Here is a 13002-nt window from a genome sequence, read left to right on the forward strand (position 1 = left end):
TAAAGAGCTTGGGTCCCAGCACTGAGCCCTATGGCACTCCACTAGTCACTGCCTGCCATTCTGAAAAGGACCCGTTTATCCCGACTCTCTGCTTCCTGTCTGCCAACCAGTTCTCTATCCACATCAGTATATTACCGCCAATACCATGTGCTTTGATTTTGCACACCAATCTCTTGTGTGGGACCTTGTCAAAAGCCTTTTGAAAGTCCAAATACACCACATCCACTGGTTCTCCCTTGTCCACTCTACTAGTTACATCCTCAAAAAAGTCTAGAGGATTTATCAAGCTTGATTTCCCTTTCATAAATCCATGCTGATTTGGACCGATCCTGTCACTGCTTTCCAAATGCGTTGCTATTTCATCCTTAATAATTGATTCCAACATTTTCCCCACCACTGATGTCAGGCTAACTGGTGTATAATTACCTACTTTCTCTCTTCCTCCTTTTTTAAAAAGTGGTGTTACATTAGCTACCCTCCAGTCCATAGGAACTGATCCAAAGTCGATAGACTGTTGGAAAATGATCACCAATGCATCCACTATTTTTAGGGCCACTTCCTTAAGTACTCTGGGATGCAGACTATCAGGCCCCAGGGATTTATCGGCCTTCAATCCCATCGATTTCCCGAATACAATTTCCTGCCTAATAAGGATATCCTTCAGTTCCTCCTTCTCACTAGACCCTCGGTCCCCTCGTACTTCCGGTAGGTTATTTGTGTCTTCTTTCGTGAAGACAGAACCAAATTATTTGTTCAATTGGTCTGCCATTTCTTTGTTCCCCATTATAAATTCACCTGAATCCGACTGCAAGGGACCTATGTTTGTCTTCACTAATCTTTTTCTCTTCACATATCTATAGAAGCTTTTGCAGTCAGCTTTTATGTTCCCGGCAAGCTTCTTCTTGTACTCTATTTTCCCCCTCTTAATTAAATCCTTCGTCCCCCTATGCTGAATTCTAAATTTTTCCCAGTCCTCAGGTTTGCTGTTTTTTCTAGCCAATTTATATGCCTCTTCCTTGGATTTAACACTATTCTTAATTTCCCTTGTTAGGCACGGTTGAGCCACATTCCCCGTTTTATTTTTACTCCAGACAGGGATGTACAATTGCTGAAGTTCATCCATGTGATCTTTAAATGTTTGCCATTGCCTATCCACCGTCAACCCTTTACGTATCATTTGCTAGTCTATTCTAGCCAATTCACGCCTCAAACCATCAAAGTTACCTTTCCTTAAGTTCAGGACCCTAGTTTCGGAATTAACTGTGTCACTCTCCATCCTAATAAAGAATTCTACCATGTTATGGTCACTCTTCCCCAAGGAGTCTCACACAACAAGATTACTAATTAGTCCTTTCTCATTGCACATCACCCAGTCTACGATGGCCAGCTCCCTAGTTGGTTCCTCGACATATTGGCCGAGAAAACCATCCTTAATACACTCCAGGAAATCCTCCTCCACTGCATTGCTACCAGTTTCCTTTGCCCAATCAATATGTAGATTAAAGTCACCCATGTTAACTGCTGTATCTTTATTGAATGTGTAATGTCTGTAAGCTTCTAATGTTTGTAGCTCCACACTGTGGATGTGGATGTATTGTGTACTGCAACTGCAGAGTTAATAATAAACAGAACCAGGCAGATTCCGGAGGCTTCCGAGAGAGCTGCCTGCCATGTAGGAAGCTGTGTGTGCTTGTGCTCTGTGAATATATCACAGCATGCATCCCTAATTTCTTGTTTGATGCTGTCCCCAACCTTACCACTACTGTTGGGTGGTCTGTACACAACTCCCACTAGCGTTTTCTGCCCCTTGGTATTCCGTAGCTCCACCCATACAGATTCCACATCATCCGAGCTAATGTCCTTTCTTACTATTGCATTAATTTCCTCTTTAACCAGCAATGTCACCCCGCCTCCTTTTCCTTTCTGTCTATCCTTCCTAACTGTTGAATACCCCTGGATGTTGAGTTCCCAGTCTTGGTCACCCTGGAGCCATGTCTCCGTGATGCCAATTACATCATACCCATTAACTGCTATCTGCGCAGTTAATTCGGCCATCTTATTCCGAATACTCCTCGCATTGAGGCACAGAGCCTTCAGGCTTGTCTTTCTAATACACTTTGCCCCTTTAGAATTTTGGTATAATGTGGCCTTGTTTGCTTTTTGCCTTGGGTTTCTGTGCCCTCCACTTTTACTTTTCTTCTTTCTATCTTTTGCTTCTGCCCCCATTCTACTTCCCTCTGTCTGCCTGCATTGGTTCCTATCCCCCTGCGATATTAGTTTCGCTCCTCCCCAACAGCACTAGCAAACACTCCCTCTCGGACATTGGTTCCGGTCCTGCCCAGGTGCAGACCGTCCGGTTTGTACTGGTTCCACCTCCCCCAGAATCGGTTCCAATGTCCCAGGAATTTGAATCCCTCCCTTCTGCATCACTCCTCAAGCCACGTATTCATCTGAGATATCCTGCATTTCCTACTCTGACTAGTACATGGCACTGGTAGCAATCCTGAGATTACTACTTTTGAGGTCCTACTTTTTAATTTAGCTCCTAACTCCCTAAATTCGTCTTGTAGGACCTCATCCCGTTTTTTACCAATATCGGTACCTATATGCACCACGACAACTGGCTGTTCACCCTCCCTTTTCAGAATGTCCTGTACCCGCTCCGAGACATCCTTGATCCTTGCACCAGAGAGGCAACATACATTCCTGGAGTCTCAGTTGCAGTTGCAGAAACGTCTATCTATTCCCCTTACAATTGAATCACCTATCACTGTAGCTTTCCCACTCTTTTTCCTGCCCTCCTGTGCAGCAGAGCCACCCACGGTGCCATGAACTTGGCTGCTGCTGCCCTCCCCTGATGAGTCATCCCCCCCAACAGTACCCAAAGCGGTGTATCTGTTTTGCAGGGGGATGACTGCAGGGGACCCCTGCACTACCTTCCTTGAACTGCTCTTCCTGTTGGTCACCCATTCCCTATCTGGCTGTGTACCCTTTACCTGTGGTAAGACCAACTCACTAAACGTGCTATTCACGTCATTCTCAGCATCGTGGATGCTCCAGAGTGAATCCACCCGCAGCTCCAGTGCCGCAATGTGCTCCGTCAGAAGCTGCAGCCGGATACACTTCCCGCACACATAGTCCTCAGGGACACCAGAAGCGTCCCTGACTTCCCACATAGTACAGGAGGAACATAACACGTGTCCGAGCTCTCCTGACATGACTTAACCCCTAGATTAACTTAATTTGGTAACAACAATGCCTCTCACGAACTTCACGGACACCCGACTACTGGGCCTTTATAGGCCTCTCCTCTCCGACGAACACCCGCCTCTCACGAACTTCACGGACACCCGACTACTAGGCCTTTATAGGCCTCTCCTCTCTGACGAACACCCGCCTCTCACGAACTTCACGGACACCCGACTACTAGGCCTTTATAGGCCTCTCCTCTCCGACGAACACCCGCCTCTCACGAACTTCACGGACACCCGACTACTGGGCCTTTATAGGCCTCTCCTCGCCGACGAACACCCGCCTCTCACGCAGAGTCTCGTCTGCGGCCGCAGAAACGCCTGTTTTCTCACCTGTCTATTGAATCCCCTACCACTATAACTCTTCCATTCTTCTTCCTCCTCCCCGTGCAGCTGAGCCACCCGTGGTGCTGTGGATTTGTCTCTGGCTGCACTCCCCAGAGCCACCATTGCCCCCACCGGTACTCAGAACAGAGTACCGGTTGGAGAGCAAGATGGACTCAGTGGACTCCTGCACTACCTGTCTAGTCCTCCTCTTCTGTCTGGTGATCACCCACTCTCTCTCTGCCTGCACACTCTTAAACTGTGCGGTGACCGCCTCTAGAAACGTGCTATCCACGTTGCTCTCAGTCTCGCGGATGCACCGCAGTGACCCCAGCTGCCGCTCAAGCTCCAAAACACGGAGCGTGAGTTGGTGCAGCTGGAAACACCTCCTGCACACATGGTCGCCCCGGCTGTGCGAAATACCTGGGACTTCCCACATGCCACAGGATGTGCAATCCACAGGACTGAGCTGCCCTGCCATCCCTCTAGTTACACTCGCAACTATCCAGTAGAACTTAATTCTAAACCTTAGCACAACACACCCAGCCGCTACTCAGCAAACAGCCGACTCAATTAATTGGCTCTCCTTAGATAATAAAGATCACATATATTTACTGGCAGATCCTACTTACAGCAATGCCAAAGGTTTCCTACTGAAAGGAAAAAGAAAAATACTCACCAATTCACCAGCCAATCACTTACCTGCTTGGCTGTGATGTCACACTTCGATTTTTAAAAAAACTTTTTGTCCCTGTATTAGCTGGCTCCTCCCGAATTTCCGCTGGCCTTTTTAAGGGCCTCGACCTCCTGCTCCCGCTGCTGTGGTTCCTCCCGACTGCCGCTGGCCTTTTTAAGGGCCTCGACCTCCCGCTTCCCCTGCTTGATTCAGAATATATGATTTCATTGTTGAATATACTGGCCTATGTTTTCATACTCAGAATCAGAATCATACACATCATGTAATGAACATGAACAGACATAACTTTCGGCCCATTTGGATCAGTTTGCCCAAGGCCCATCAGGTCCTTGATCTGGCCTAAGACAATGCCCTGAAGAACACCTGCAGCGATGTCCTGGGGCTGAGATTATTGACCTCCAACAACCACAACCACCTTCCTTTGTGCTAAGTATGACTCCAGCCAGTGGAGAGTTTTCGGACTGATTCCCGTTGACTTCAATTTTACTAGGGCTCTTTGATTCCACACTTGGTTAAATGCTGTCTTGATGTCAAGGGCAGTTACTCTCACCTCACCTCAGTTCTTTTGTCCATGTTTGGACCAAGGCTGTAATGAGGTCAGGAGTTGAGTGGTTCTGGCAGAACACAAACTGAGCATCAGTGAGCAGATTATTGGTGAGTAAGCACTGCTAATAGTACTGTCGACAACATCTTTCATCACTTTGCTGATGATTGAGGGTAGACTTATGGAGCGGTATTTTCGGCTCTTTGTATTTCGAGACGCTATTTGCAGCGGTGCTCAAATGTTAGCGCCGGAAAATAGTTTGGCATCAGGAATTTCCGACAAAAAAATGATCTGGAGGAGTGTTGCCGTTAAGTCAGGCGTTGCACCTGACTTTGTGCACCTGAGCCGAAACTTTCAACGTTGAAGGAGGTGGCCATTTTGCGTACGCGCATTCAAGAATTTATTTATTTTTTCTTCTTGGTTTCTTTTCTGGTTGCGGACGCAAATGCAGGATGCGTGCGCCGGCTTCCTGCGCGCATGCACATTTAAGTCGCCCCACTTCAGCCACTTCTGCTGAGATGGAGGAGCAGAAAGGAAGGCAGCATGCCAGGCGCTTCAGCCAGGAGGCTAGTGAAGCATTGGTGAGCGTGGTGGAGAGGAGGTGGGCTCACTCCATCTTGTTGGGGGAGCCAGACCTATCCCTACTGTGTTTAAATGCATATGGAGGGACATTGCACAGGAGGTGTCTACTGCAGACACCGTGCCCAGGACTGGCACACAGTGCGGAAAAACGTTCAATGACCTTATAAGACTCATCAGAGTGCGTACTGTTTGCATCTATGCATTCCTCCATGACTTCTAACATTAATCTCACACACTATGTAAAGTTTTTCATGCATCTGGCTGCTCTCAACAATCTGTGGGGTGCCTTTCACAATGTATAACAAAGATCAAGGTATACTTTGGCACCCATTGGCTTTTAGTGATCTATGCATATTATTTGTATCATTAACATCGTCCCTCGCAATACACTCCAACTGCACCGATCACTTTCTGAAAGATCACTTACAGCCTCTATATTAGATGCCTCTAACCTGCGAATACATACTGACCACCTATGGCCCAAACACCCAAGCTCGCACCCCGCTGTGGGCCAAGAACGGAGAGGTACTTATCAAAGACAGAGAGACAGTCAGTGCCTGCTGAAAGGAGTACTTTGAAGATCTCCTTAACCGAGACTCTGACTTCGATGTGAGTGTCCTCGACTCCATCCTGCAGCATACTACCCGCCACCACTTCAGCACAACCCAACCCAATGAAGTTGAAAAGGCCATCTGACAACTAAAAAATAACCTCAGGAGCAGATGGAATCCCCACTGAAGCACTAAAATGCGTGTCGAATCCGCGTCAAATCCAAGAACAGCACCAACCTCTGTACATGGCCTTCTTTGACCTCACAAAGGCCTTTGACACTGTCAACCGTGAGGGATTATGGAGCATTCTGCTCAAGTTTGGCTTCCCTCAAAAGCTTGTCACCATCCTCCACCTGCTTCACGATGACATGCAAGCTGTGATCCTGACCAACGGATCCACCACAGACCCAATTCAAGTATGGACTTGGGTCAAGCAAGGTTGTGTCATTGCATCAACATGCTTGTCGATCTTCCTTGCTGCAATGCTCCATCTCACCCTCAGTAAGCTCCCCGCTGGAGTGGAGCTAATCTACAGAACAAGCAGGAAACTGTTCAACCTCCGTTGTCTCCAGTCCAGATCCAAGGTCGTCCCATCCTCTGTCATTGAATTACAGTATGCAGACGACGCTTGCATCTGCGCACATTCAGAGATCGAACTCCAAATCATCGTCAACATCTTCACCGAAGCATACAAAAGCACGGGCTTTACACTAAACATCCTTAAGACAAAGGTCCTCTACCAACCTGCCCTGCCACACAATACCGCCCCCCGATTATCAAAATTCACAATGAGGCCTTGGACAACATGGACCGTCTTCCATACTTCAGGTGCCTACTGTCAACTAGGGTAGACGTCGATAACAAAGTCCAACACCTCCTCCAGTGTCCCAGTGCAGCCTTCGGTCGCCTGAGGAAGAGAGTGTTTGAAGACCCGGCATCAAGCTCATGGTCTACAGAGCAGTGGTGATATCCACCCTCCTACATGCCTCAGAGACATGGGGCCCGAAATTGGTTAAAGCTAAGTTCCGCCCAAGTACCGTGCAAAGGACCGCTGAGATCCTCATGGTACTTTGAGCGGAAGTTTCCCATGGAAAATTCTGGGAAAGACCACCCGGTGGCAAAAATGGAACTTACACGCCGATTCTGGTCGGCAGCGGCCGATAGATCCCATTCTCGACGGCAACTGCAATCCTCAGCAAAGTACTGCTGAGGATTGAGTCAGGCCCAGGGAGGGGGGAACTGATGAAATAAAAACATTTCAAAACATTTTTAAAAACCTAGAAATCCTTCAGGGGATCCCATCCACCTGAATCTTTGCAAAAAAAAATAAAGAAAAGAAACGGACCAACCTTTTTTTGCAGGTCTTCATACTTACCGTTGAGGTTAGACCTACCTCCATGTGGCGGTCTTTTCCCCTGCTGCAGTGGAGGACCGCCCGGACCAAACTGGCAGCTCGGCAGGTGGGCGGCACAGGCTGGCACATGCCAGCGGATGTCAGCGGACATTACACAGTGATCTTCTCTCCCCGCCGGCAGGAGGCCTCCACCAAACTTGGGGAGACTGCCCAGAAACCAGGGAGACCGCCGAGAAAACTCGGCGGCAGCAGACAGTAAGTCCACCAATTTCGGGCCCCAGGACTATGTACAGCAGGCACCTCAAAACATTGGAGAAGTACCACCAACACTGCCTCCGCAAGATCCTGCAAATCCATTGGCAGGATAGGAGCACCAATGTCAGTGTTCTCACTCAGGCCAACATCCCCAGCATCGAAGTACTGACCACGCTCGATCAACTCTGTTGGATGGGCCACATCATCCGCAAGTCGACATGAGACTCCCAAAGCAAGCGCTCTACATGGAGCTTCGACACGGCAAGCGAGCCCCAGGTGGGCAGAGGAAACACTTCAAGGACACTCTCAAAGCCTCCTTGAAAAAGTGCAACATCCCCACCGACAACTGGGAATCCCTGGCCCAAGACCGCTCAAAGTAGAGGAGAAGCGCCAAACAACTCGAGTCTCTTCACGGGTAGCAAGCGGAGGCCAAGCGCAAACAGCAGAAGGAACGTACGACAACCCAAGCATCCCACCCACCCATCCCTTCATCTAACGTCACTTCAACCACTGTCTGCCCCATCTATGACAGAGACTGTAGGTTCCGCATTCGACTCATCAGTCATGTGAGAACTCATTTTTAATGTGGAAGCAAGTCATCCTCGACTCTGAGCAAGTCATCCTCGACTCTGAGCAAGTCATCCTCGACATCCTCGGCAGTGCTACCGTAAAGGTCTCCTACAATGGAGCGGTGCACGAGTTACCACTCTGGGTGGAACCGGGCGATGGCCCCATGCTGTTCAGCAGGAGCTGGCTGGGAAAGATACGCTGGAAAAGGGACGACATCCGAGCACTTTTGTCCGTCGACGACACTTCATGTGCCCAGGTCCTAAACAAGTTCCCCTCGCTGTTCGAACCAGGCATCGGGAAGTTCCAAGGAGCAAAAGTGCAGATCCATTTGATTCCGGGGGGTGCGACCCATCCATCACAAGGCGAGAGCGGTACCTTACATGATGAGAGAGTGGGTGGAGATCGAGCTGGACAGGCTGCAACGAGAGGGCATCATTTCGCTGATCGAATTCAATGAGTTGGCCAGTCCAATTGTTCCAGTCCTCAAGGGAGACGGCACCGTCAAAATCTGTGGTGATTACAAAGTAACTATCAATCATTTCTCCCTGCAGGATCAATACCCGCTACCAAAGATAGATGACCTATTTGCAATGCTGGCGGGAGGGAAAACGTTCACGAAACTGGACAACCTCGACTTACATAGCGCAGGAGCTGGAGGAATCATCGAAAGGCCTCACCTGCATCAACACGCACAAAGGTCTTTTCATTTACAACAGATGCCCGTTTGGGATTTGATAGGCCGCGGCGATATTCCAGAGGAACATGGAACGCTTGCTGAAGTCGGTCCCGCACACCGTGGTCTTCCAGGATGACATCTTGGTTTCAGGTCGGGACACCGTCGAGCACCTGCAGAACCTGGAGGAGTTTCTTAGTCGGCTTAATTGTATGGGGCTCATGCTAAAATGCTCGGAGTGCGTTTTCCTGGTGCCTGAAGTGGAGTTCTTGGGGAGAAGAATCGCGGTGGTCATCAGGCCCACCGATTCGAAGATGGAGGCAATCGAGAATGCACCGAGGCCACAGAACGTGACGGAGCTGCGGTCGTTTCTAGGACTCCTGAACTATTTTGGTAACTTCTTACCGGGTCTTAGCACATTGTTAGAACCCCTGCACTCTTTACTGCGTAAAGGAGATGAATGGGTATGGGGTAAAAGCCAAGAAAATGCCTTTGAGAAAGCTAAGAAGCTGTTATGTTCAAACAAATTGCTTTTGTTGTACGATCTATGTAAGCGTTTGGTACTAGCATGTGATGCGTCGCCGTACGGGGTCAGGTGTGTATTGCAACAAGCTAATGAATTTGGGAAATTGCAACCGGTTGCTTATGCATCCAGAAGTCTGTCTCAGGCTGAGACGGCCTACAGTATAATCGAAAAAGAAGCATTAGCGTGTGTTTACGGGATAAAGAAAATGCATCAATATCTGTTCGGGCTCAAATTTGAATTGGAAACTTGACCATAAGCTGCTTATATCCCTCTTTTCTGAAAGCAAGGGGATAAATATGAATGCACGGCCCGCATCCAGAGATGGGCGCTCACGTTGTCTGCATACAACTACGCCATCCGGCACAGGCCAGGCACAGAAAACTGTACCGGTGTTCTCAGTAGGCTGCCATTGCCCATCACAGGGGTGGAGATGGCACAGCCCGCAGATTTAGTTATGGTAATGGAAGCATTCGAGAGTGAGCAATCACCTGTTACTGTCCGACAGATTAGAATCTGGGCGAGCCAGGGCCCCTTACTATCCTTAGTAAAAATAACTGTGTGCTCCATGGGAGTTAGTCCAGTGTCCCGCTAGAAATGCAGGAAGAAATAAAGCTGTACCAGCGGCGCAGAGATGAAATGTCCAAACAGGCAGACTGCCTCCTATGGGGCAATCGGGTAGTGGTGCCAAAACAGGGCAGGGACATTTGCATTAGTGACCCCCACAGTACCCACCCAGGCATCGTAATGAGGAAAGCGATAGCCAGATCCCACGTGTATCGATGCAGACTTAGAGTCCTGCGTGCACAAATGTAATACATGTTCACAGTTAGGCAATGCACCCACAGAGGCGCCACTAAGTTTATGGTCCGGGCCCTCCAAATCCGTGGTCCAGGGTCCATGTCGACTATGCAGGCCCATTCTTGAGAAAAATGTTCTTAGTGGTTGTAGATGCGTACTCCAAATGGATTGAATGTTTGATAATGTCGGCAAGTACATCCGCTGCCACCATTGAAAGCCTATGGGCCAAGTTTGCCATGCACGGCCTGCCTGATGTCCTTGTAAGTGACAATGGGCCGTGCTTTACCAGTGCCAAGTTCAAGGAGTTCATGACCCGCAATGGGATCAAACATGTCACATCTTCCCCGTTTAAACCAGCGTCCAATGGTCAGGCAGAACGAGCAGTTCAAACAATCAAGCAGAGCTTGAAAAGGGTAACTGAAGGCTCACTGCAGACTCGCTTATCCCGAGTCCTGCTTAGTTACTGCACAAGACCCCACTCGCTCACTGGGGTCCCTCCCGCTGAACTGCTCATGAAAAGGGCACTTAAGACAAGGCTCTCGTTAGTCCACCTTGATCTACATGAGCAGGTAGAGAGCAGGCGGCTTCAACAGAATACATATCATGATCGCTCAAATGTGTCATGCGAAATTGAGATAAATGATCCTGTATTTGTGTTGAACTATGGACAAGTTCCCAAGTGGCTTCCTGGCACTGTTGTGGTCAAAGAGGGGAGTAGGGTGTTTGTAGTCAAACTCTCAAATGGGCTCACCTGCAGGAAACATTTGGACCAAACCAAACTCAAATTTACGGACTATTCAGAACAACCCACAATAGATTCTTACCTTTTTCGACCCTGCAACACACACACAAGTTTCAACCGACCCAGCGGTTGACCACGAAGCAGAACCCATCACCTGCCTAGCTGGACTCACCACCCGCAGCAGCCCAGCAAGGCCAGCTGCGCAGCAGCCCAGCAAGGGCCCAACAAACGACTCACCAAAACCAGCATTTGCACCGAGATGATCAACCAGGGAAAGGAAGGCCCCAAATCGACTCACCTTGTGAATAGTTACACTCTTGACTTTGGGGGGGAGTGTTGTTATGTATGTAAACCTGTAAATACCATGTCTAACCACCAGTGGGCTTATCCCCTGGAGTCCCACGGGATCCCACAAATCCTTGGGAGCACCTGTATATAAGGAGACCTCACAGGTTGGAGAGGCACTCTGAGATCTGTAATAAAGGACTATGGTCACACCTTACTTTGAGTTTGCAGTATCTAGTCTGACTCTTTATTCAAGACATAGCACAGTCCATGTCTGATTCCATACTCTCTGTGTTCCCCACTGTCCAAGGGGGAAGTGACATTGCCAAAGCAGGCCAGCAAGTTGTGCATAGACCTCGTGTACTGGTTGCTAAGTCCCAACCCCGTCAGAGAGTCAGTGGTTCCAGGGAAATGGCAGGTGATCTCATTCCTCAGGATGACAGTAGTCCGGCTTCCATCGCTCACTCGCTAATCATGCACCATAAACGGGTGACACCACAGCCACCTGTGACGGGTAATGCCGAGGAAGAGACGCCCCAGTTGAAAGCCGGGCCTTCCAGGTCAGGAGCTGGTCCAGTGCATCATCAGATGCCATCTGCATTGTTGGCTTCCCAACACAGCAGCCACCTAGCAGCCTTGCTGTACGCCCTGGGGCTTCATTGAGGAAGAGCAGCAAGCATGGGAGGGGTTGAAAGGAATGGGGCGAAAAGTCTAACGAAGGCCCATTAAGGGCTGCCAACACTTCATTGCCAGCAATGTCTGTATTATTGTACATAGTTGTGTGATAACAATGCACTCCTGTTCAATGGTGTCACTGCAAGAAGTAGTCTTGTGTTCTTTCACATTTTGTTCACTGCAGAGTGCAGTTTTGTGTCACTTTACATTTTGTTCACTGCGTGAAGCAATTTTGTGTTACTTTAGATGTTGCTAATTACATGGATCAGTTCTGTGTTCAGAAGTCTTTAACCATTGTATAGTTTTTGGATGGGTGGGGGGGGAAATTGAAACTGTTGCATTTTGATTAAAATTGTTGTTTGACCTTTGATATTGCTGTCTTGTGTCTCATTTGCAGAATCAGGTGTAGAATAGCCAGCAGAGTGGCATAGAGTAGTACGGCAACGCTCCAACATCCCCTTCCTCATTCAAGTAAACCATCAATGTTTAGCTGCCGACTTAAGGCTATTGCTGCGGCCACATCTCCACGCTGCCTCCCCTGTGGTTGTGATGGACGTGGTATGGGTTCCTCAGCAGACTACTCTTCCTCGCCTTCCTCATCCTCCTCCTCCTGAGGTCGTCCTGTAATTCCCACTGGCAATGCCTGTCGTCTCATGATGGCTAAGTTGTATAGTATGTAGCACATGACAATGAACTCAGAGATCTGTTGAGGGGAATATTGAAGGCTGCCTCCAGAAAGGTCCAGGCATCGGAAGCATTGCTTCAGCACGCCACTTGTCTGTTCAACGATGTTGTGAGTGACTGCATGGCTGTCATTATAGCGCTGCTCAGCTTCTGTGGCTGGGTTCCGGAGGGGGGGCCATGAGCCAGATGGTCAGGCCGTATCCTTTGGCCCTGATCAGCAAGCTCTGTCCTTGTCTTTGTTGCTGAAACATTCGTGAGACACTGCTGTCATGCAAGATGAAAACATCTTGTGTGCTCCCTGGATAGCGGGCATTGACTGTGAGGATGCGCTGAGTGTGGTCGCAGACCAGCTGACCTGTGCATTCTGTGTTGGTGCTCGCAGGGCAAAGTGTGTACAGTACCCTGAACCTTGGGGAAGCCTGCAAATTGTCCAAACCCTAGAGCTCTCTCATTCTGGCTGTCCCTGCTCATTGGGAACTTTACGAAGTCCA

Source organism: Pristiophorus japonicus, chromosome 7 (assembly GCF_044704955.1).
Source record: "Pristiophorus japonicus isolate sPriJap1 chromosome 7, sPriJap1.hap1, whole genome shotgun sequence".
NCBI classification, from domain to species: Eukaryota; Metazoa; Chordata; class Chondrichthyes; family Pristiophoridae; genus Pristiophorus; species Pristiophorus japonicus.